Here is a 23,840-nt window from a genome sequence, read left to right as displayed (position 1 = left end):
TTACAGCAAAATCTCAAGTCACTCAACAGATGAAAGATCTTGGCCAGTTTGGTAATGAGTGAGGTGGGTGAGAAAAAGCATCGGCTGTTTACTGTCATGCTTTTAGGTAATCATCCAGACTATTGATGCAAAAAACGCATGTCCTATGGAGAGTGCAGTGCATGTTCTTTATTCCCTAAGCAAATTCCTAGCCCTTCTGGAGCTGCGGCAGTGAGCACTGGTCAGATTGCTTCTGGTGTTCAACTGCTGGTCTTCACCATATGTGACATATTACAAAAGTCCATGTCACGAAACCCTCTGTGATACCACAATGAGGAACTGACAAAGAAGAAAAACATTGCAAAGTGCAACGGCAGCAATAATAACCATTGAATTTGCTTGCCTTTTCATTTTTTAAAGTACGTATACAAACATGCACAACAATAACATTACTAAATATTGGTGAGAACCAACATTTGAAATTTACATAATGATTGAGCTTGGTGAAAGCTGAGTCTAAAAATTGATGATACACGAAGAAAGATAATAAACAATTGCTTAAGAGCCATTTTCAACTACATTTCTGGAAGGTTTTAAATTTTCCTTTATGAGCAGTCATACCAGAAATGTGTTTTTTTTCCTAAGCCAACTCTTATTCTGTTTGGTCTCTAAGCCCCTGAGGTGCACACTTGAAGATGGGGAAGGAGCTTTAAATAAGCCAAGATTTTATGAATATAAAAAATTGAATCTAGGCTATTTCTAAATATAACTTATTACTTCCAATACACAAAGTAATTTATTTAAAAAATCAATTTAAAGTCATAAACATGGAGCTTTTGAGTCACTTGTGTGATGCAACAAAATATATAATTAGAGGTGTCTTCCAATATTATTCACTTGAGCTAATTTTGCCAATTAAAGCTAAAAGCATGAGAACAGGTCAATAACATGGATCCTTTTAATTCTTTTTGTAACAAAAGTCCTGTGTATCTCTCCTGTTCTAGAAGAGAATGCTTGTTTTGTGATAACTCCATGTTTCTGGTTTACCTTTTTAACTAATAAGGAAGATAATTTCTTTTTTCAGTTACTCATTTCCTCTTACATAATGCAGTTCTGCAGTTTAAATGCTAATTGGCCATTTTGGCTGAGGAATTCCTACTTAAAAGGTTTGCCATTTAATCCCGAAGTGTCTTCTGATTTCTCGAGAATGATTAAATGGAAATTCAGCCCTGGTTCAGTATCGTAGAAGCCCATGTGTGCTCCCCTGTTGAATTTCCATGGTTTGAGCCTCCTGCTGGGAAAATCAGGCTGAGATTTTATTGAATTGGGCCCTCCGTATATAGACTCAAAATAACCTCCAGCACACTGATAAAAATAATGACCCTTTTGCAGTTGTAAAACTTGAAACTATTCCTTGAATGTTAACTAATACCAAAAAGCTGTTTCTGCAAATGAAATGGGGGCATTGGAGCCAAGAAATTACTCTGGATGAAGACCTAAAAATGACATTCCACTCTCTCTTTTAGTAATTACAGAATTCTGAACTTTTCATCAAAGTGGTTGAAGCCATCACTCTAGATGTCATTAAGAGAAGGGTATGTAGAGATGATGATGACCCTGGCAGTGTGTTGGGATGTTGTCATCTTTGCCCACAGAATTCACCAAGAATGACTTCTCAGTCTCCAGTGCTAATGGCTTCTACTATAATAAGATTATGTAGCTGATGGAAAGAAAACGTAAAAGCTCAAATAAGTGTTAGGAAATGCTGTAACTTGCAGTATTTGACATCTATTTCCCAAAGCCCTTAACACTGTAAACACTTTCAGGTAAAATGACTCAGTCCTCTCATCTTCCTTCTCTCAGAAGCCAGGAAGTCTTTTACTCATAGCCCGTTTAATGGGCAATGGGAAATAGCCCTATTAGCTAAGTTTATTTATGCTGACACAAAGAAAACCATGAAAAAAAATCCAAGTTCTAAACTGTAATTTATTCCTGATAAGTAGTAAATCAGTGGGATTCCACTGCCCAAGTAGGGAGGGACTTGCTGTTAAACAAGAACTGAAACATAATGAGCCTCATAAATGTTCACGGCCTTACGGAGCTGTTATTTATACATGAGCTCATTCAACAAACTCTCCTGCTGGCCTGGCCATAATAACCTGGTGTACCCAAGACACTATAAGATACATAAGAAAAATGGTGAACTAATTCTAGAGTTGAGTTCAAGAAAAGTTTTTTGTTCTCAATTTTCTTCTTCCAAGCTTTTCTGAACACCTATGTCAGTTTTTCAAATCCAAGTCCTCTGCTCCTGTTGTTGATGTTTTTGGTAAAGGTAACAATTGTCTAGACTGTATTATACGAGATGTAGATAAACAAATTTTGACAATTTTTCTCCAGCTAAAACAGAAAATGGTTGACCCCATAAAAGATGAAGTAGAACATTTATAGAGCCAAATCATACTTTTCTTATTGCCTAAGTAAATTATGGTCTGATACAGTGCACACATCAAATACATGAATGAGCCCATTACTATATTCAAGCAAAGAGTGTGACAAAAAATTGGGCTATAGTGAAGCATCATATTGAAATGATCAAAAAGAAGCCTGATGGGTTAAAAGAAGGCCTGAATTTTAATCTCAGATTCTCTATTTTCCAGCTATGTAAACTACATTAAGTAACATAATCTCGGTTCTATAAGTTTTATCAGAAAGTAAAGGAACAGAAAGAAATGAATCTCAAGATGCAGGAGTGGAAGGAGGCAGGGGAAATTCTGGAACACAAAAGCACTGTTAAGTTAGGGTGGAGCTAAAAGAGAGATGGCAGTGGGGTGACCTGGTTACCTGGTAGCAGCACGAGTATCTGGAACACCTTGGGGTATGTTAGGCCGTAAACAAAGAAAAAGATAGAGTGCCAAATGTTAGCTTCTACCGTGTGTGTGTGTGTGTGCGTGTGTGTGTGCACGCAAGAGTTCACCTTGGATGGGTTGGAACATTTCCCTGAGGGTGTAGTCTAAAACCCTTGCTACTATGTAACCACTAGCATCTGCTTCTAGCCCACAAGCTGCTCTGCATGTGGAAATACACCTGCTTTTGAATTGCACTGATGTTTTCCAGTAGACTTGGTCTTTTGTTTTCAGCAAGGAAGAGGAGGGAGAGAACAAGGACTTTGTTTTCTTTCTTAATTGTAAGTCCTGCTTCTGACGCTTTTTCCATAGCTCAGCTTTGTCTATAAATCCTCAAGCAGGGCAAGCACACACTTTGTATTTTGTGTAGCCCTCGCTAAGGCACTGAAGGGAAAGTAAAAGTGAGAAGAAAAAGGGGGGAGAAAGGTCAGAAAAAGGACCCCCGGGCACATTTTATTACACCAAGAGTATACCTGATACATGTTCTAAAGATGCAGGTCTCACAGATCAAATCCTGGGAACAGGGTCAGGAGCTCAGTTCAGGTATTCAAGATGGGGCACTCTTATGAGCTCTCTTTAAATATAAATGCAGATTTGATTGCTTTGGGAACAAAATGCCCAGGAATTCACTGAGGATGATAGTCTGTTGTTACCTCTTTTTGTTTTCTTTCTATGTTGAAGAGTTTGCTGTTTATAAGTGGGATTTCAATCTCCTAAGTTCGTGTTGAGACATACTCACTTGGAAAAGCCATCTTTAACCTGGGAGGGATTTTAAGGACTAACAGAAATGGAGTCCAAAACAAAAGGGCTACTCCCTATGAATAAGACAGCTTTGGCTCCTCTTCTTCTGTGTCATGCATTGTTTCCCAAATACCCTTGGCTCCCCTGCTGGGAAACTTGTGCCTGTGAGTGAATCTCCTTATGTTGATTTGCATGTCTAAGTAGGGACATCACAATCTGTATGACCTCATTAAAAGCCTTTTCTTCATTTACCTAAAGTGTGCATGCATTGCATTTCTCAAATAAAAATATTAACTCAAAGGAATACATCAAATTATAAGGACAGGTTATATAAGTAATTTCTTAAAATATATGTCTTAAATATATTCACCTCCCTGGGAAGGGACTGAAAACATGGCTATTCCCAGAACTCTCTCTCGTTCTTTCCCTCTTCCCTTCACTTTGCTCTAGAAAGCAACTATATTTTGGATCATATACTCATTTCTATGCATAACTCGAGGAGAACTTTGAAAAGTATGGTCCAAGTTTTATAAAAATTGCATGGACTTTATTTCTGCACTAGAAAAAGTATCACCATCTATTTAAGAATCAGTCGTTTATTGAAAGTACAGTTTTACAGAGAAAAAATAAAATGAAAAACATGTGTTTTACCTGCCTTTGTCCACGAGGATGAATAAAGTCTGTGAAACCATAAAACATACACGTGGGATAATCTTTTTGTCCAACACAAAGCAAACAAAAACCTAACACAAATAAAAAAATTGCAGTTTTAAATAAGAGTGGTTCCTTCCATAAAAGCAGAAACTGGGCTGGGCATGGTGGCTCACGCCTGTAATCCCAGCACTTTGGGAGGCTGAGGTAGGTGGATCACGAGGTCAGGAGATTGAGACCATCCTGGCTAACACGGTGAAACCCCGTCTCCACTGAAAATACAAAAAATTAGCCAGGAGTGGTGGCGGGTGCCTGTAGTCCCAGCTACTTGGGAGGCTGAGGCAGGAGAATGGCATCAACCTGGGAGGCGGAGCTTCCAGTGAGCTGAGATTGTGCCACTGCACTCCAGCCTGGGCGACAAAATGAGACTCCGTCAAAAAAAAAAAAAAGCAGAAACCAGTTATTTCTGTAACAGTAAGAAAATAGGTGACAGGCATGGTGGCTCACGCCTATAATCCTAGCACTTTGGTAGGCTGAGGCAGGCGGATCACCTGAGGTCAGGAGTTCAAGACCAGCCTGGTCAACATGGTGAAACCCCGTCTCTCCTAAAAATACAAAAATTAGCTAGGTGTGGTGGCACGTGCCCGTAATCCCAGCTACTTGGGAGGCTGAGGCAGGAGAATTGCCTGAACCTGGGAGGCAGAGGTTGCAGTGAGCCAAGATCATGCCACTGGACTCCAGCCTGTGTGATAGACCAAGACTCTGTCTCAAAAAAAAAAAAAAAAACTTTTTGGCAAGAGCCAAAAAGAAACTCCTGGATGCTTGAATCTCCACTGTAGGAGAGATTCTGCCCTCCCCACAGCACATGCTCCTGTGTTCCTCCGTGCACGTGCACATCCTGCATTATGAGTGCAGGAGAGGAAAAGAAGCATGCATGTCTAGGCATCTAATAAGACGGAACCACAGGAAAAAGCTAATAAGAGAAAAACATCCAGAAGGGAAGAAGAACAGATTTCTTAGCTACTGGTAGTGAGTGGCAGGAGAAACCGAAAAATGCTCACATTGTTTTTTTTTTTTTTTTAAGAGGATTTACAATAAGATTTTATTTATAAAAGCAGGGAAGTAATATTTCCTCACTGTTGACTTTAGGTCATGACATGTAGACAAAAGGTTGAAATCCTGCAAAGGTACCAAATAATCCTTTTTGGACACCCAAATATATACTCAGACAACATCATAAGTGCTAACACATGCTGTATAAAATAGAAGTGTAAGAAAAACTGATGTTATGGCAGTTCAGGAAGGAATCCACGTAATTTCTAAGATGCTTTATCAGTGTGCCTTCAGTTTGACTTCACTAGAGAATATTGCTGAATGCCCTGAGAGGGTACACCAAGCCTGTCTTCAGGAGTAGAACTTGAAAGTGATGATTTAATAGAACAGGATTAAATTCAGAAGGAAAGTTGTTTTTTGCACAATGCTATTACATACTTTAACTTGAAAATAGATTTTGGATAAAATTAAGTGTGCAACTCTTAAGTGTCCAGTTTAATGAATTATCACAAAGATAAATTACCCATGAAGCCACTATCCATGTCTCATGAAAATAGAACTTTATTTAAATCTCAAGAACTTCACCTGTGTTCTCTTCCAGTGACTATGGCCTCTTTCCAAATACAGCTGACACTTTGACTTATAAGACTATTGTTGGCTGGGCGTGGTGGCTCACGCCTGTAATCCCAGCACTTTGGAAAGCCGAGGCGGGTGGATCACGAGGTCAGGAGTTCGAGACCAGCCTGACTAACATGGTGAAACCCCGTCTCTACTAAAATACAAAAAATTAGCCGGGCATGGTGGTGCGTGCCTGTAGTCCCAGCTATTCGGGAGGCTCAGATGGGAATTGCTTGAACCGAGGAGGCGGAGGTTGCAGCAGTGAGCTGTGATCACACCATTGCAATCCAGCCTGGGGGACAGAGTGAGACTCCATCTCAAAAAAAATAAATAAATAAAAGACTATCGTTGATTTTTAAAAATTTTCAATTCATAGAATGATGTGGTTTGAATTATTTGTAATTGACTTATTTCACCTATCATGTTTATAAGATTCATTTAGATTATTGCACATAATATTAGTTCATTCATTCTTCCTGCTGATGATAATCCATCATCATCATTATGAAATCTAAATCCATTTCCTAGTTCCACTATAGACGATCATTTCAGTTATTTACAGTCTGCCTTTTACATCTATAGCTTCTATAAACATTTGTACATATTTCTTGATATTCTATTGACTATACCTTGGGAGTGAAATTCTCTGGCCATATTCAACTTCAAGGAACAATGTCAGAGTCTTTTACAGTGAGTGGTCCAATCTAGTCTCCAGCCAAGAGCATATGCAAGTTCTATCCACATCAAAATATTTTATCAATTACTGAGTGAACCGTGTGAAAATCTCCAACTGTGATTGCATATTTGCCTCTGATTTTATTTCTGAAAGTTATGTGTTTACATATTTTAAGACTATATTATTAGGAGCATGCAAATATAGAATTATACGTCTTCTTTTAGTTTATTATTTTAGCCTCATAAAAGTCCTTTTTGTCAATACTAATGTTTATTCTTTCAGGTGTACTTTGTACCATATTAGTATAGCCACACCAGCTTTCTTTTAAGTTAGCTTTTGCCTGATACATCTTTTGCCTTCATTTTGTTTTCTGCAATGGATTTAAATGAACTCTTTACTATGGTTTTCTATTGACTACCTTTTCTGTGTTCCTTTTCCTCTCTTTCATGAAAGAGAAAATCTAAAAGAAGAAGAAGATCATCAGAGAAATGCAAATGAAAACTACATTGAGAAATCACCTCATCACAGTTAAAATGGCTTTTATCCAAAAGTCTGGAAATAGTAAATGCTGGCAAGGATGTGGAGAAAAGGGAACTCTTGTACATTGTTGAGGAGAATGTAAATTAGTACAAACACTATGTAGAACAATTTGGAGGTTCCTCAAAAAATCTAAAAATAGAGGTTCTTTATGATTCAGCCATTGCACTCCTAGGTATATACCCAAAGCAAAGGAAATCAGTATATCTAAATGATATCTGCACTCCCGTGTTTATTGTGACACTACTCACAATAGTCAAGATTTGGAAGCAACCCAAGTGTCCATGAACAGATGAATGGATAAAGAAAATGTGGTATGTATACACAATGGAGTACTATTTAGCCATAAAAAATGAGATTCTGTCATTTGCAACAACATGGATGGATGAAACTGGAGGTAATTGCGTTAAGTGAAATAAGCCAGACACAGAAAGACAAACTGTACATGTTATCACTTATTCATGGGGAGCTAAAAATTAAAACAATTGAATTCATGGAGATAGAGAGTAGAAAGATGGTTACCAGAGGCTGGGAAGGGTGGGGAACAGGATGACAGAAAAGTGGGGATGGCTAATGGGTACAAAAACTAGAAAGAATGAATAAGACCTAATACTTAATAGTATAACAGGGAGACTATAGTCAATAATAATTTAATCATACATTTAAAAATAAGTAAGAGGTACAATTGGATTGTTTGTAATACAAAAGATAGACGTTTGAGGGGTTGGATACCCAATTTTCCATGATGTGATTATTACGCGTTGCATGCCTGTACCAAAATAACTCATGTACCCCATAAATATATATGCCTACTATGTACTCACAAGATTTTAAAATAAAACATATATAAGAAAATAAATATACATGCACCCAACACAGGAGCACCCAGATTCATAAAACAAGTTCTTAGAGACCTGTGCAGAGACTTAGATAACCGCACAATAATAGTGAGAGACTTCAACATGTAACTGTGTTAGACAAAAGTGCCAAGTATTAGACAGATCATCATCGCAGAAAACTAACAAAGATATTTGGGACCTGGAGTCAGCACTTGGCCAAATAGACCTAACAGACATCTACCAAACTCTTCACCCCAAAGCAACAAAATACACATTCTTCTCTTCTGCATATGGCACATACTCTAGAATTGACTACACAATTGGCCATAAAACAATTCTCAGCAAATTGAAGAAAGCCAAATCATACCAACTACACTCTGAGACCATAGCACAATAAAAATAAAAATCAATACTAAGTAGATTGCTCAAAACCATAAAATTATGTGGAAATTAAACAACCTGCTTCTGAATGACTTCTGTGTAAACAATGAATGAAATTAAGGCAGAAACCAAGAAATTCCTTGAAACTAATGAAAACAAAGATACAACATACCAGAATACATGAGACACAGTTAAAGTCATCTTAAAAGGAAAGTTGATAGTACTATACATGCGCATCAAAAAGTTAGAAAGATCTCAAGTTAACAAGCTAACATCACATTTAATTTTTAATTTTTATTTTTCAGGGGGACAGGGAGCAGAAGATGGTGCACTCACAGTAGTGCCTGGCCACATGTCCCCCAACACCACATTTAAAGGAACTAGAAAAACAAAAATAAACTAACTCCAAAGCTAGCGGAAGAAAAGAAATAACCAAATTACAGCTGAATGGAATAAAATTGAGACACAAGAAACCATACAAAAGATAGACAAAACCAGAGATTTGTATTTTGAAGAATAAATAAGAGTGATAGACTGCTAGCTAGAATAATAATGCATATAGATCTTAAGGGCAGAAAGACTCACACTGAGTTTTGCTTATGATTATTTATAATCTATATACATTTTAATATTGAGTTAGCTAATATGGAAATATTAAAATGTATACAATAATACACTATAGTGAATATCTGGTACTCTTCCAAAATTACTTTTGAGGCCAGTGAACTCATTCCTCAGTCTGTAGGCATGGTGGCTTATGCCTGTAATCCCAGCACTTTGGGCAGCCAAGGCTGGTGGATCACTTGAGGTGAGGAGTTCGAGACCAGCCTGGCCAACATAGTGAAACCCCATCTCTACTAAAAATACAAAAATTAGCTGGGCATGGTGGCACACATCTGTAGTCCCAGCTACTCAGGAAGCTAAGGCAGGAAAATCGCTTGAATCCAGGAGGCAGAGGTTGCAGTGAGCCGAGATTGTGCCACTGCACTCTATCTTGGGCAATAGAGCAAGACTGTCTCAAAAAAAAAAAAAAAAGAAAAGAAAGAAAGAAATGTTTGTTCCTGATGCTCATAGTTGTGTCTGTCATTGGAAAGTGTTCTCAGCTTCAGAACTGCTTCACTCAAGCATGATCTTTCCTAAGTGACAACAATGGCCAATCACTGTCAATGGCCTCCTTACTACAGTTTAACAAAATTCTGAGGGATAGTTCCAGCTACAGCTGCAAAGTTCCCCATAGGAATCCCTAATGTTAGATTTGAAGCTGCCCCAGAGGTAGACCTTTTCCTTTGCCCAATCCTGCCTTACTCAACTCCTTATACTTCTCCAGAGCACTTTCTAACAAATTTATTGCACTTGTTTTAGGCATGTAATCCTGGGAAGCACAGATTTGTATGCAAAAGTCTTTATTGGTGAGTGTTCTCAATAACAATACCTTCAGGGAAATACGAGTGGAGGAAAAAGTTGAACTGTGATGCAATTGCAATTAAAGCTTTATCTAATTCCAGGGAGTTCAGGGCTGGGATGGCCTTTTATAGTCTTACTGAATCAAAGCAAAGGATCTAGGCCCTTGTACCTTCACCTAGAGCACTCATGGAATGTAGGCTGCCCCTGACAAAGACCCATAGGTTTGGGTGAGGCAGCTCTTTTCAGCAGAAGGAAAATCTTGGGAAAAGACTTCCCTTTGAGCCATCAGCAGGCAACTCTTGGCAACTAGGGCAAAGAGTGCCTTGGTCTCGAAGGAAGGATCCAGGTAGCACATACAGTGTTGGTTATAACACTTAATTCTCTGTCTCAGATTCAGATTCCTGATTCCAGAAGTGGTCCTAAGAAGCAAACTCTAGAATGTAATTTTGGACCTGGCTGCTGGACAATAAAGACTCTTACTTTAAACAGATGGTGCATGGATAACAATTATTGTGCAGAAGTCAAACGCTTTTTTTTTTTTTTTTTTTTTTTTTTGCAATGGAGTCTTGCTCTGTCGCCCAGGCTGGAGTGCAGTGGCACGATCTCGGCTCACTGCAAGCTCCGCCTCCTGGGGTCACACCATTCTCCTGCCTCAGCCTCCCTAGTAACTGCTGGGACTACACGAGCCCGCAACCACGCCAGGCTAATTTTTTGTATTTTTAGTAGAGACGGGGTTTCACAATGTTAGCCAAGATGGTCTCCATCTCCTGACTTTGTTATCCACCCCCCTCGGCCTCCCAAAGTGCTGGGATTACAGGTGCGAACCACCGCGCCCGGCCAGAAGTCAAACTCTTTAGACTTCCACTAATGTAAACCTTCTCTGAGTGAGAATCCTAGTGAACGGAGATGTGCTGTCTGTTGAAATATATCCACAGTAAAGGAAATGATACACATAAAGATCTGGGAGATTGGTAGCTGTTACTAAGTACCAATGATTTGCTAAAAGAGATAATGTCAGATTGGGAAGGTTAATTACTAATTTAGACAAAATATGAAAGTCAGAGGATGTTCTTGATGTGAGTTTTGTATAGCTAAAAGGCAAACAGGGCAGAAAAGCAGGCTCAGGATTTAATTTTAAAAGTAATAAAGCTTCAGAGAAAGTGTTTAGCCTGACCAGGTCTCATATGCCAATGTGAGTGCACAAATAGGGAAATGCTGAGATATTGAGACTTGAGATTGAAATACCTGGGTATATACAGCTCAAAATCTTGAACTCACACATTCCCTTAAACCTACTGGAGCTGACAAAGTGGTCTACCTCCCTTGCCAAAGCATAGGCCCCCTGGAAAGAAAACAAAAACGAAACCAAACACAGCACGCCTTACATATAGATTACGCAGAAGTCTCAAATGAGGCAGGTGCCTTTATGACAATTCCTGTCCCCATTTCAAGATCTACCCTTAGAGCCTTGAATTCTGATAAAGATGGATTATATGCTACAGAATATAAAATTGGAGAAGGTAGAGTTCATGTATATAGAGCACTCTCCAATTTTACAGGATTTATTGCCCCAGGAAGAACCTAGGAGGTATTATCAACACATTGGTGAGATGGACTGTGGAATATTGGAAAGAGTGACAGCCCACACAAGGTGAAATAGAAATATCAGAAGTGCCGTAGCACATGATGAAGAAAACAATCAAAAGGTAGAAAAAATTGGGTATGTCAGAATAGAACAAATCAGGAAATTCCACCAGTTAACTATTTTCGTGGGAAAGGCCAGAGGAAACTCCATTCTCCAAAACAACAAGAAATACGACAGTGAAAGAAACACAAGTGTCACTTAGATGCTCAGTCGTGGTTGTCTACTGAAGGTCAGGGCTGCTCGGAGGCAATATTATCAAGAGTTGTGTGCCTTGAGAGCAAAGGGGATGAAATAACAGATGCCAGGAGTTGGTACTTAACTGTCAGAAAAAAGTTTGGCAAAATTAATGGTGACGGATGGTGTCTTAGTCTGTTTTGTCCTGCTATAACAGAATACAACAGACTAAGTAATTTATAATAAACATAAATTTATTGGTTTATGGTTTATTGGCTTATGGTTCCAGAGTGTGGGAAGTCAAAGATGGAGGAGCTGGCATTTGTGGAGGGCCTTCCTGCTGCATCTTCCCATGGCAGAAGGTGAAAGTCCAAAAGACAGCCTGAGAGATAGGGAACAAGAGGGGATCAAACTCAACTTCTTGTAGGGAAACCACTCCCAAAATAAGCCCACTCTGATGATAGTAGAATCAATCCATTTATGAGGGCAGTGCACCCGTGACCCAATCACCTCCCATTAGGCCCTACCTTTCAACACTGCTGCATTGGGGATTAAGTTTCCAACACAGAAACGTTGGGCAGCACATCCAGACTATAGCAGATGGCAAGGTTGGGGCTGCAGCCAGAGAAGCCCAGGCCTAAGAAAACTACGGAGATAACCAAGCGAACTCACAGTCCTTAGGGGCAAGATAATGGGCATTCAGAAAAGATATTATTGTTCTCCTCTGGTATATAAGCTTGGAAGTTGACATCCCATCCTAACAACAAGTGAAAAACTGAGGCCAGGCACAGTGGCTCATGCCTATAATCCCAGCACTTTGGGAGGCCGAGGTGGGTGGATCACGAGGTCAGGAGATCGAGATCATCCTGGCTAACATGGTGAAACCCTGTCTCTACTAAAAATACAAAAAATTAGCCTGGCGTGGTGGCAGGCACCTGTAGTCCCAGCTACTCGGGAGGCTGAGGCAGGAGAAAGGCGTGAACTGGGCAGGCGGAGCTTGCAGTGAGCCGAGATGGCACCACTGCACTCCAGCCTGGGCAACACAGCGAGATTCTGTCTCAAAAAAAAAGAAAGAAAGAAAAAAAAAAAAAAAAACAATGGAACACAATGAAAAATCAGCAACTCTTTTTTAGATTTTTCAGAGAAGTGAGGTCACAGGACCTCTGCCTCTCAAATTAAAGAAACAGATAGGTGAGCACAGAGAATCATAATCTACTGGGACAGAAATCCATGAGCAGGAGGCACTGCAGGAATTCGTACTGGGACAGGAAACCCTAAGCTGTAATTGGCATATTGCCTGAGGCTCAGAGCAGATAAGCTTGAGAGTTAAAAATCCCAAAAAGGTCCAGTCTAAGAAGGACCCTCACACTTTTGCGAGTTTTATTTCTGGGACCACCATTAGGGCCTCATGGTGAATATCAATGAAAAATTTCCTTGCCAGGGAAAGGAGAAAAAAATCAGTACGAAATAAATCATGGTTTATTTTGTTATTATCAAGACCTTCCCTTAAGGTAAACTACTTTACCAGAGTCTAAATTATTGAGATTTTATCAGAGCCTAATCAACTTGGGGAAGGTAAATACCCAATTCCCGCCTGCTCGAGCTTCCACATGATGGAAAGGAAATAGTTAACTTCCACCCCTTTAGCCTTCCACACAGGAGAAGAGAAATACCCATTTCCAGTATCTCTGAGAGGAAATACCTAACTTTTAGTCAACTCTAACCACGCTGTCCCACATAAGGTGGGGTGGGGAGAGCTGAGAAGCACTAGTGACGTTCCCTCTGCGTCAGTGTGGACTCATTTCTAAGACCCACTGAAGTTTCCTGTGGGGTGAGCTGAGGCCTCAGTTCTAACCAAGTTGTTGGTCACTTTCTCCCTCTGCCCCATCCTGCCCTCTTCACTTCTCTATATTTATTTATCTCCAAAGAGCCTTTCCTGGAAAACCTCTAAAGGCATCTTTGTGTTTTCAAGAAATTCAACCTAACACACACACACACACACACATGCACACACACACACACAGACAGAATGAAGGTACTAATTATCTACTTCTATCCATTTATCTCAGGTAAGTAGGATATGGTGCTAAGGGGGGTAAAAGTTGATAATACACTCTTCATAGGTAAAAGTAGAAGTGAGAATTGGAAGTAATGAACTATTAGGTTTCTGTCAACACAATACTTAGTACACTTCATTGACCTTAATGTTCATAAACTAGTTTATAAACTGTTTTTTTCTCTGATAGAAAATTTGATGTAATATAGAATATGGTTCCTTAAGAAATGTACCTGCCCCAAGTGATTGATCTAAGATGTATGTGTGTTTTATGGCACAGGAACTAGAAATACAATATTTATAGCTCAAAATAATTCCATAACAAACACTGAAAACACAATAAATCTAATTTCCCACCATTAATGGGTCAGTAATGCCATTCAGCTAAAAGAATCACATTGCAATTAATTAAATTACTTGGATCACCATGTTCACAGTTTTAGCATATTCTGTAAGACTTAGAAATTCTCTTATATTACTGATTCTCTTGTATTACTGATTACAGTGTGTGTTTTTTCTACTTTTCAGCTTATTTTCCTTTATTTATTTTGTTAAGGCTACTATCCAAGGATTTCTTCCCAATACTAAATATGTTATTCACGGTTTTCAAAAATGCCTTTTTCAGAATGCTAAATTTTAAAAGGCAATTTATACTATTTCTCTGATTTTGCTGCCTTTTGCGACCATTCCCAAGTTAATGACTCCACTGAGTTTGTTAATATACTTGCCATTCTCTAATCCTGCCAGCAAATATGACTGCTGTGAATGCCGCACGTGAACAGGCCTCCAGCCATGCCATCACCTCGGTTTGTGAGCACAGCACTGCATGTTTAATACTAGTCAATTTAACTACAGTCCATGCATCACTTAACAACAGATACCTTCTGAAAAACGCGGTTAGGAGCTTTTGTTCTTGTGCAAATATCCCAGAATGCACTTACACAAACCTAGATGGTATAGCCTCCTACACACCTAAGCTGTATGGTATAGCCCATAGCTCCTAGGGTACAGCATGTTAGTGTACAGCATGTTACTGTACTGAATACACAATTGGAACACAATGGTAGGTGTTTCTGTATCTAAACATAGGAAAGGTAAAGTAAAAATACATTATAAAAGCTCTGGCTGGTCACGGTGGCTCATGCCTGTAATCCCAGCACTTTGGGAGGCTGAGGCAGGCGGATCACTTGAGGTCAGGAGATGGAGACCAGCCTGGCTAACACGGTGAAACCCCGTCTCTACTAAAAATACAAAAAAATTAGCTGGGTGTGGTGGCGGGCACCCGTAGTCCCAGCTAATCGGGAGGCTGAGGCAGGAGAATGGCGTGAACCCGGGAGGTGGAGCTTGCAGGGAGCCGAGATTTCGCCACTGCACTCCAGCCTGGGCGACAGAGCGCGACTCGGTCTCAAAAACAAAACAAAACAACAACAACAACAAATTAGGCAGGCCTGGTAGCACGTGCCTGTAATCCCAGCTACTCCCTGGGCAAGAGAGTGAGATTCTGTTTCAAAAAAAAAAAAAAAAAGCTCCATTATAATCCCATAGGACCACCATAGTACACGAAGTCCATCTCTGACTAAATATCAAATATCATTATGTCGTGTTGGCAAAACTCTGCAAGTATGCATAAACCAAGTTATTTTTGCAGAGAAATATCCACTTGAAAAAGAGAAAAAATACACACACACACACACACACAAACACACAAACACACACATATATATATATTTCACATTAAAGTTATGGGGCCCAGAGGCCAGGCGCGGTGGCTCACGACTGTAATCCCAACACTTTGGGAGGCCGAGGTGGGCGGATCACGAGGTCAGGAGATTGAGACCATCCTGGCTAACACGGTGAAACCCTGTCTTTACCAAAAATACAAAAAAGTTAGCCGGGCGTAGTGGCGGGCGCCTGTAGTCCCAACTACTCAGGAGGCTGAGGCAGGAGAATGGCGTGAACCCGGGAGGCAGAGCTTGCAGTGAGCAGAGATAGCGCCACTGCACTCCAGCCTAGGTGACAGAGCGAGACTCCATCTCAAAAAAAAAAAGTTATGGGGCCCAACCAATCCCTGAAAATAAAAAGATATCCATATTTGGGGTGTTGATTTGCTAATGAAGAGATCCCATTCAAATGTGTAGTACAGTACTTGCTGATAATTTCCTGTTTTTTTTTTTACAATAAAATTGTAAAATGGCAAGTGGTAAAATGGGAAGGAGAGTCGAACATTGTATCAAAACAGGAAATTGATTTTTTAAATATTGTATGATTAAAAGTTTTTTATGTAATAATATTTTACATGTTGCCCAAAGATAGGAATTACTTGTTTGTTGTTTGTTTGGTTGATTGGTTGGTTGGTTGGTTTGGCATTTAAGGTAAGCAATGGATGTAATTGATAGATATTAGAACATTCTATCATTCCTTGGAAAAGAATGGTTGTTAGAAAATAATATAATTATGAAGGTATAATATTTTGTTACTTAAAGATAAAATATTACAGCATCCACTATTTATATACCCCTTTATTTGCTGTAACTTAAATAATGAAATATAATAACAAGTTTATTAGATTATCTACTGTTCCCTAACAAATTATCCCAAAACAATATTCTTCCTATTACAGTTTCTTGGGTCAGGTGCCCAGGTGTAGGTTAGCCAGGTGCCTCTGGATCTCACGAGCCTGCAATCAACATTGTCAACTAGGTCTCTCATCATCTTAAGGCTGGACTGGGGGATGCTCTACTTCTAGCTTCCTCATGTGATGACTGTTGATGGCCTCGAGTCTTCACTGACTGTTGGCTGGAGGGCTCTGGTCCTTGTCACATGGGGTCCTTGTCACTCTACTCTCCACAAGGCGACTCAAAACATGGAAACTGGCTTTTCTCATAAGCCAGTGAGAAAGCAAGAGAGGGAAAGTAAGACAGATATCACAATGTGTTCGTAACCTAATCTCCAAAGTGACATCCTAACACTCCTGCCATATTCACTAGGTCCATTACACATTTAAGAAGAGGAATTACACAAGGGCATGAGTACTAGGAAGCGAAGATTATTTGGAGCCATCTCAAGGGCAGCCCACCACAGCAGGGCATTGCCAAAAGCCATTCACTGACTCCTACATAAATCTCCTTATATATGAGAATATCACTTAAGGCAAATACATTTTTCTCCTCAGGGAGAAACATGACTTTGAATTATAGCCTTAATTTGAAATTATGCTTTTTAAAAAATAAATAATCATAGGCTTTTACAAGTAATGTTGGATATACTCTTTATCAGTGAGAATAATATATGCAACTTCAATGCCATGATAAATCTATAGTCAACGCCCTGGCAAGGTCCTCTTTAGGAAACTCTAAGGTAAAGTCTTGGTGCATCCAATCATGATCTAAAATAATAATGATGATAATGACCTTCACAGAAAAGTAGCATTAATTCCATAGACAGCGGATTGTATTTTTAAAAGACAAACAAAAACCATAAATATATTTTATTGTGTAGCTATAGTGTTCAGTTCTTAGCTTAACCATGGCAACTAGGTTGATCTCTATAGTGTGTGGTTAATTGCTAGGACTGTAACCCAAGAGAACAGGACTCTTGCTTGACTGCTCCATTCCTGTGCCTGCTGTGGACAATCCTGGTCTAAGAGTGTGCCATAGGACCAACCTAATAATTTCCCTCCCTCCCTGTTTCACTCACTCTCAATGATACTGTTTTAGTTTAGATCCTTCCACTTCTGTCCAGATCTGGTAACTAGTCTCCCTGTCATAAGTCTCTCAAACATCCACAAATCTACGCAATAGACCACAGCCACAATGCTCATGCTACTCTCTCCTATTTAACACCCTCCATCAGTTTCCTGATGGTTACAGATAAATCCCAAGGCTATTTTAATGATGTGCAGACCCTGCCTCTTTTTCTTAAACTCGTCATTAATTCCTTTGTTAACCCAGACCTCCCTATGCACAATCTGTACTCAAGTCATACTACTGACTTTACTGTCCAATCAGCAAATCCCATTCCTCTCTTCAGAGTTCATCCATGGCAATCAGCAAATCCCATTCCTCTCTTCAGAGTTCATCCATGGCCTCCCTTATGAAATGTATCCTGATTCCAATTTTATGTCCAGTTAGACTCTTTTCTGCTCTGGCTCTGAAAGGTATTTCAATTATAAAACCTCAACAATAGGCCGGGCATGGTGGCTTATGCCTGTAATCCCAGCACTTTGGGAGACCGAAGCAGGTGGATCACCTGAGGTGAGGAGTTTGAGACCAGCCTGGCCAATATGGCAAAAACTCATCTCTACTAAAAGTACAAAAATTAGCTGGGTGTGGTGGCATGCCTGTAATTCCAGCTACTCGGGAGGCTGAGGCAGGAGAATTGCTTGAATTTGGGAGGCAGAGGTTGCAGTGAGCCGAGATAGCACCACTGCACTCCACCCTGGGTGACACAGCGAGATTCTGTCTAAAAAACAAAAACAAATAATTAAACAAAAGAAAAAAAACCTTCAACAATAAATCACTCTGATTCTTTTGTACTTCTGTAAACTTCCTAAGGACAGATACCCTGTGGTGTTTTCACAGCCCAGCACATAGTACGCACTTCATTTCTGAATCCATGGAAATGTCATCACATCTCTAAGCAGCTTTCTGTCCTGAGTCAGGAGCATGTTAATTAGTTTAGAAAATTTTGTTGTTTTCTGAATTTGAAAAAATGACCAAAATTGTGGTGAGAATAACTTCCCTGTTTCTCTCATATTTTAGCTATACAAATGTCCAAGAATTTATATTGCTGGAGAATGTTTCTAAACTGCTATGGAGTTCAGAGAAGTCAAATTCAAATTCAATAATCTTTGAGACAGAGTTTCACTCTGTCACTCAGGCTGGAGTGCAGTGGCGTGATCTCTTGCCATTATGTGCATGAAATCAGTTTCCGTAGATTCTAGGATCATCTGACTAGAATTTATTTGGCTACCTATTTTCTCAGAGTCAGTCATAAAAATTATTTAAATTTAGAACAAATAGCCAACATAGTCATGAAAATAGGCTGAGAACTTTTTACCTTAGTCTGTGAAGGCTCACCTTGAAGACAGAGAAAATGACAGGGATGACATAGTAGTCAAAATACTAATTCTCAAAGCAAAACAGTAACAGCAAAATAGAAGCAGAAGAATCAGTTTCACTGAGAGATCTTAGGCAACTGCAAATCATTGCCTTCTAGTAAGTCACTCTCCTGGTGTCTTATGAAGAGAGCAGTTTACCTGGCCAAATGTAACTGGGGCAGGCACTCCAACTGCCAGGAAAAAAAGATCATCTCCAATATGCTGAAAAGTAGGATACCTGTGTGCTAGGAGCATTCTGACAAAGCCATTTTCTGTTTAGTTCCACGTGCTCTGAAAGGTCAAAAGCAGCTTGCACCTTCCACCCTTAGCCTGATGGAACACTGAACAGGGAAAGATCTAGATCTAGATGATCTATTATTACCCTGGCTTCTCAACAAAATGGAATCATTTAAATCATAAAAAGATGTTAAAAGTGACTATGAACAGAATTGAGTATATTACAAAACTCTAGGTAAACATAATTGTTCAAATCCATTCATATAATATAGAATTTAAATATACTTAACAAATATATTTATTTCCCTTTTTTCTTTCCAGGATATTTGAAAAGAAAAATAATCCGTTATGTAAATTGTGACAGTTAATTTTCAGATCAAAAATTTCCTTGATGCTACATGCAAAACTTTTAAATACTAAATTAAATGATCATCTTAAATATGAAAATAGAGGTATACCAACCCAGGAAATGCAGGTGGTGTATGTTACAGCTGCTGATGGAGAAATCTGCCTCATGGGAAAAGATTTGTGATGTTTAAGAAAATTCCTAGAATCTTCCCTCGTTTTTTGAGACAGAGTTTTGCTCTTTTTGCCCAGGCTAGAGTGCAATGGCACAAGCTTGGCTTACTGCAACCTCCAGCCCCCCGGTTCAAGTGATTTCTTACCTCAGCCTCCCAGGTGGCTGGGATTACAGGCACATGCCACCATGCCCGGCTAATTTTTGTATTTTTAGTAGAGACAAGGTTTTCACCATGTGGCCAGGCTGGTCTCGAACTCCTGACCTCACGTGATCTGCCCCTTGGCCTCCCAAAGTGCTGGGATTACAGGCATGAGCCACCGTGCCAGGCCGAATCTTCCCTCTTTTTTACCTTCCACATCCAGTAGAATTTAAAGTGCAGATTCATTTTACTAAACGGAACTTCTTCCCAAATCATTGCTAAAGCAGGACAGCATTTGTTCGAAGCTGGACTGCAACTGCTATGGCCGATGTAGCCTCCTGACTGAGGTTCCCTTGCCAGATGCACAGGAGCCTCTGACCCGTAATCTGTCTGCTTCTTGTCTGCTGATTATGACTACACAACAAGAAAGCATCAAATATCCCTTTAATCCCTGCCTCCTGGAGCCAATGGTCAAATAAAAACTACTGCTCTTCATTCCTTTCCCTGAAATCTGCTTTCATCCAATAGCTTTCTGGAGCCCTGAATACTCTGGGTATACGGTAGCCCCACATCTACCTCTTCTGGGCACCCTCATGGGCACTCTGCCGTAAATAGGAAGACAAGGACTATTTGCATTCTTTTACTTCTCTCAATGAACTCCCTCTCACCAGATCTTGATGATGTTTCCCCTGGAAATAAGGGGTTCAGGTGCCATGAAAACATGCTATTACTTTAGTTAGAAAATGGGAGGCCAGGCATGGTGGCTTGTTCCTGTAAACCCAACACTTTGAGAGGCTGAGGAGGCAGGATCACTTGAGGACAGGAATTAGAGACCAGCTCGGGCAACATAGCAAGACCTTTTCATGACTAAAAACAAAAAAGATTACCTGGGCATGGTGGCACGTGCCTGTAGGTCCAGCTACTCTGGAGGCTGAGGTGGGAGGATGGCTTGAGCCGGGGAAGTCATGGCTGCAGTGAGTCTTGATCAGGCCACTGCACTGTAGCCTGGGCAACAGAGCAAGACCCCGTCTCAAAAAGAAATAGCTATTGTTCCATCTCTTGCCAATATTTTCATGTTAACAGTCACTCTTCATAACTCCTCTCCATTTCATGTCTTTGATACTTTCCAAGACCTTCTTTAATGTTGAAAAAGAGGATAGTGCAGTGGTGCCATCTCGGCTCACTGCAAGCTCTGCCTCCCAGGTTCAAGCAATTCTCCTACCTCAACCTCACGAGTAGCTGGGATTACAGGCGCCTGCCACCACGCTGGGCTAATGTTTGTACTCTTAGTAGAGACGGGGTGTTCCCATGCTGGCCAGGCTGGTCTGGAACTCCTGAACTCAGGTGATCCACCCACCTCAGCCTCCCAAAGTGCTAGGATTACAGGCATTAGCCACCACGCCCAGCCAAGCATTCTTTAGAAAAGGGGGACAGGGATATTTGAATTACGATGTCTAACTAATAAGCCCCGTTCGTAGATACTCTTATAGGTAAACTCCTGATAATATTTTTAACGTAATGATATGCTGGCAAATATTGATTAGGGACCATTACACCAGCATGCCTCATTCTCATTGTAGAAAAGCACTTGTTGATACCATTTGGAGCTCTGAGGAAATCAGAAAATATCTGGAAACAAAAATAAGACTTCTGGAAAACAAGTTAATAGAAATACACACCAATGCCTAAGACATAGATTCTAAAACATTCTAAACAATACCCTTTCAGTAATCAACATCAATATATTAGTGTTTTCTGTTCTTTGTCTTCAACAAGCATGTGAGAGAAGAGTGTTTCTGTAATTGCGCTTCAAATTTTGTTATTCTGGTTTGAGACTTGTAAGTAATTATTTTGGAAAGGTTTTAAGTAAATATTTGAGTTGATTATTCTTATCTGATTGGTGCACTGCTTTTAAAAAGCAGCTGGCTGCCAAGTCAATAGTTCCAGTGAGTTCATCTTGAAAAACAGGGCATTCCAAACAGCATATTATAAACATTAGTGAAGTTACTCTGAACAAGAAGCTGTAATAATAGAAACAATCTAAATTATCCAGTAGATGTTACAATAACTGAGCTCCCTTTGAAAATTAACCTGTTTGTAGAAAATCACAGCTTCAATAACATTAAAATTATATTCGTAGATTACTTCTTAAGGCTACAGCATGCTAAGGCTGTGGGGAGGAAACTAAAATGTCTTTCAAACAGCTTGTGGCAAAGTGACAGAATATGTAATTTAGTGGCATATATAATATGTATACACTTGTATGTGATGACAAGTTTGGTTAAGAGTCAATTTTAAACATTAAGAAAACTAGATGATGAAATTGTTAATTTTACTTGTTAAAACTCTCTCTCTCTTTTTCTTTTTCTTTTTTTTTTTTTTGAGATGGAGTCTGGCTCTTGTTGCCCAGGCTGGAGTGCAATGGCACGATCTTGGCTCACTGCAACCTCCACCACCCATCCAGATTCAAGCAATTCTCCTGCCCCAGCCTCTCGAGTAGCTGGGATTACAAGTCCCTGCCACCACGCCCAGCTAATTTTTTGTATTTTCCATAGAGACAGGGTTTCACCATGTTGGTCAGGCTGGTCTCGAACTCCTGACCTCAGGTGATCCACCCGCCTTGGCCTCCCAAAGTGCTGGGATTACAGGCACGAGCCACTTACAGGCACGAGCCACCACACCCGGCGTAAAACTCTTTATTTCAAAACAACATTCTAAAAAATTGACTCACTTGAAGAAAGGAAAAAAAGGTATTGTTTGCTATTCCAAGGCTTCTATTTCCATTATTAGACTTTGGTTTATCCAAGCATATTAATGGCACAAAACTTCCTTGAAGTCCTGCTTCTTATAGATTAATGTGACATGTGTTAGCTTATACAAATGTTCTATTTCAAGAAATCTTGTGTTTCCTTAACTGGTTCTTCTCCCAGGAATGCCCCTCAGCACTGGGGCACCACAGACTTCTGCCCAGGGCCTTTTCTCACCCACATCAATGACTTCAATGACCACTTTTATGGTCCTGCTTCCAGAATGTATCATCTCCAACCTAGGCATTGCTCTTGAGTTATAGCAATATGGATTCATTTCCAACTCTTCAAATTTGCTATGTCCCAAACTGAGCTCATCACCTTCTGTGAACCTTCTTGTTTTTCTGTATTCCTTATCACCCATTACCCCACAGACTAATCAAAAAGCCTTGTTTTCTTCCCACCTGATATTCTTATTTCACTTCTAAATGATAATCAAGATTCATCCATTTACTTCCTAAATTTTTTGTAACATAATAGCTTTATTGAGATATAATTAACACACTATACAATTCACCCAGTTAAACTATGTAAGTCATTTCTTAAAATATATTCACTAAGTTGAGCAACTATCACCACAATCAACTTTAGAACACTTTCATCACTCCAAAAAAAAAAAACCACTGTACATGATAGCAATCCCTTTCCATTTCTCCCCAAAGTCTCCAGCACCAGGTAACCACTATTCTACTTTCTGTCTCTAAGTGTTTCTTTTCCAAAAATTTTATATAAATGGAATAATACAATATGTGGTCTTTTGTAACTGATTTCTTTCACTTAGCATAATAGTTTTAAAGTTCATTCACATTTTAGCGAGTATCAGTACTTCAATGCTTTTTATTATTGAATAATATTCTATTGTATGGGCTGGACGTGGTGGCTCAAGCCTGTAATCCCAGCATTTTAGGAGGCCAAGTTAGGAGGATCACTTGAGGTCAGGAGTTCGAGACCAGTCTGGCCAACATGGTGAAACCCCATCTCTACTAAAAATACAAAAATTGGCCAGGTACAGTGGCTCACACCTGTAATCCTAGCGCTTTGGGAGGCTGAGATGGGCAGATCACAAGGTCAGGAGATCGAGACCATCCTGGCTAACATGGTGAAACCCCGTCTCTACTAAAAATACAAAAAATGAGCCAGGCATGGTGGTGGGCACCTGTAGTCCCAGCTACTTGGGAAGCTGAGGCAGGAGAATGGCATGAACCCAGGAGGCAGAGCTTGCAGTGAGCCGAGATTGTGCCACAGCACTCCAGCCTGGGTGACAGTGGGAGGCTCTGTCTCAAAAAATAAACAAAAAAAACAAAAATTAGCTAATCATGGTGGCAGACGCCTGTAATCCCAGCTACTCAGGAGGCTGAGGCAGGAGAATCACTTGAATCTGG

This window comes from Symphalangus syndactylus, chromosome 4 (assembly GCF_028878055.3).
Source record: "Symphalangus syndactylus isolate Jambi chromosome 4, NHGRI_mSymSyn1-v2.1_pri, whole genome shotgun sequence".
NCBI lineage: Eukaryota > Metazoa > Chordata > Mammalia > Primates > Hylobatidae > Symphalangus > Symphalangus syndactylus.
Note: the sequence above shows the minus strand (reverse complement) of the source record.